We start from the raw sequence: 2788 nt of genomic DNA on the forward strand, positions 1-2788 counted from the left end.
AGAGACCGCGGGCACCACGGCGCGGGGTCAAATAACCGGCGCCGCGGTCCCGGGCCCGCCCCCGCCCCGCCGCCAGGAGCGGGGAGGGGCCGCGGGGCGGGGCCAGCCGGGGACGCCGCGGGGCACAGGTGGCGGCGGCGGCCGTTAGCCGGGGGCCGTTAGCCGGTCGCGGGGTGGCGTGAAGGGAAGGGCAGAGCTCCCTCCCTCCCTCTCCCCCCCTCTCCCCGTCTCCCTCTCTCCCTCCCTCTCCCGCCCCTTCCCCCTCCCTCCCCTTCCCTCTCCCTCAGGCCCCTTGCCCAGGTGCCGTCCGTGCCCGTCCCAGGCAGCGAGCTGCCGCTCTGCCTCTGAAGCAGGGTTAGGCCGGGCTTTACCTCCGGCGGGCAGAGCTCTGCCTCCGCTTCTCTTTCGTACTTTGAGGGAGGGACGAACAGAAGGGCTTTAACAGGGGTCTGGCTACCTACGCAGTTGGGTATGTATGGCTCAGGGGACACTGTCAGCTAAAAGAGCAGTCGCCAAATACAGCTGTAGTATAGCATATGCTTAGTTAGACCTCTACCTACTTTTAGTTTTAGCCACCAGAGCTGTCCTTGAATAACCTGCAGCCGATTCTATATATACACCATTCATTCCCCATTAACATGTTTGTTTTTCTCGATTGTTGCTTAGAAATAGGCTCACGTGCAAACTGTCAGAAAATTGAACAAAGGCAAAAAGGTCTTAGCTTTCAGCTAGAGCCATTTTAGCTCGTATGTATAAAAATAAATAAATTGTGTTTGATAAGTGACTTTGGAACCACCTCAGTTTCCCTGCCTTAAGCAAACCTTTGCTCCAAGGAGCAGGGTCTTGAACATATGTTTGATAATGGTCTATCAGTGGGATAATTCACAACCAGATAAACCCCAGTCTTGCATAGTTCACCTCTAGAGACAGTTTTAGAGCTGGTCAGTAAGTCCTATCAAAGTAATTTTTCAACTGAATAGTGGATTTTTGTTGAAATCTAATTTCTGCAAAGACTTTTTTTTTTTTTCCCCCCCCCCCAGCAAGGAACTTTCTCCAACAACAAAAAAAAAGTGCCAAAAGAACAAATTTATGTCCCAAATTGACTGTTTTAACAGCTGAGTAATAAATAGTTTGTGTTGGGGAGTTAGGGGTTAATAGTTTGGGTTGCTAGCATTCCCATTCTCCATGTTCTAAGCCATCCAGCCACATCACAGACAATTCTTGCTAAGTACTGCATCAGTCACTGCAGGGGCAGTATAAAGAGGGGACACCGCTTATAGACAGGAATGGGAACAATAAGTATTGTGACTTCCCACAGCATAATTTCACAATCTATTCCAGTGTTAGATACCTTTCCAATACCTCAACATATGAGGACTATTTTATAGCCCACTCACCCTTCTGTCCTCTTTGTATTTTCTCCTTATGCAATTAAAAAGAAATGGGTTTAACTGTCAGCACTGTAAACTCCTAATAGCATCTGAAAATCAAGCCTGTGTTTCTTCCAGTTCATACATCTTCTTCAACAACTAATTTTGTAGGCTACATTTTGTTCTGAGTTACTTGCAACTCCCAAGTTTTGCCAGGTGTCCCGATTTCGTTGTGATTTTTAATATTAGTTATTCTAAAATTTTTAGCTTCTGTGACAGGAGATCTCAGCTTCCATTAAGACTTCAGGTTTCAAATGTGAAGAAGAAAAATTGCTGATAGGACCTCAGGTTTATCAGAACTAAAAGCAGTGCTAGACAGAAAAGGGTAATTTAACTTGAAAATAGTATAAAAAAGGAAAACCATACTTCACTGTAGACTCAAAACAACACCACAACTTTTGAAATGGTCTACAGAAGACAAGAAAACAACTTGGGCTGCCAAGAGAGTTTTTTTACATATGTCTGGCAGCACTGAACCCTACGGTGAACTAGCTCACTTGGTGAACGTCTTGACCCGCTCTCTTTTTTTCCCCAAGGTATCCAGTTAAAACTATTTTCCTCACATGCAGTTTGGTATATATTCCTCTATTTGCTGGCTTAGTGGGATACCCAGACAATTCTTTTCAGTCCAGCTAATTAGTGTTTATCCTGTAGCTACCATATAGAAACTGCAGTCATTAAAACCTGTTGTGGAGGCTGACATACAAAAGAAATAGTGCTGACTGACACGCAGAGTACAATTATCTTTCCTTTGGTTATGTGATAGTCTAAAATAGTGGACCAGAATTCAAAAGTTTGTGCCATCACCACTTGAAGCTTTGCACTTTTCTAGAGAAAAAAAAAATCACTATTCCCCCTCTTTCTCTTTTGATTAAATGAGAACAATAAGGGAACTACCTGCCTAACAGCAGAAAGTAAAACTTTCAACAGGAAATTGCTTTCTTCCTTTTATCATCACATTGTGGGTAGAAATGGTCTTGCCTGATGTAGGATGTAATAATCAGCAAAGAACAAGAAAATGTCAATAAGTATACTGGTCAGTTTAGCCAGGACAAAGACTGCAACAATTACTAGTCAGCTGGACCTGAGAAAGCATATGTAATTCTGCTCCTGCACCAGAAAGCCCTTCCAGCAAACGTATGAGAGCAAAGGAAAAACAAGAGACTTTAAAATAGAAGAAACAGAAATTGGACTACCAAGAGACTGATTTACAGAACACTGAAAAATTTTTGCCCATCTTGGTTTCATTGCAGTGCACAGTTTTGCAAATCTTACCATATAGCTCACTCTATGCTTCTTCTTACAGTTCCCATACTAAAAATTGTTACACCCTGAAAAAAAGTCACTCAAAGTAACCC

The sequence above is a fragment of the Strix aluco genome, chromosome 2, assembly GCF_031877795.1.
Source record: "Strix aluco isolate bStrAlu1 chromosome 2, bStrAlu1.hap1, whole genome shotgun sequence".
Lineage (NCBI taxonomy): Eukaryota > Metazoa > Chordata > Aves > Strigiformes > Strigidae > Strix > Strix aluco.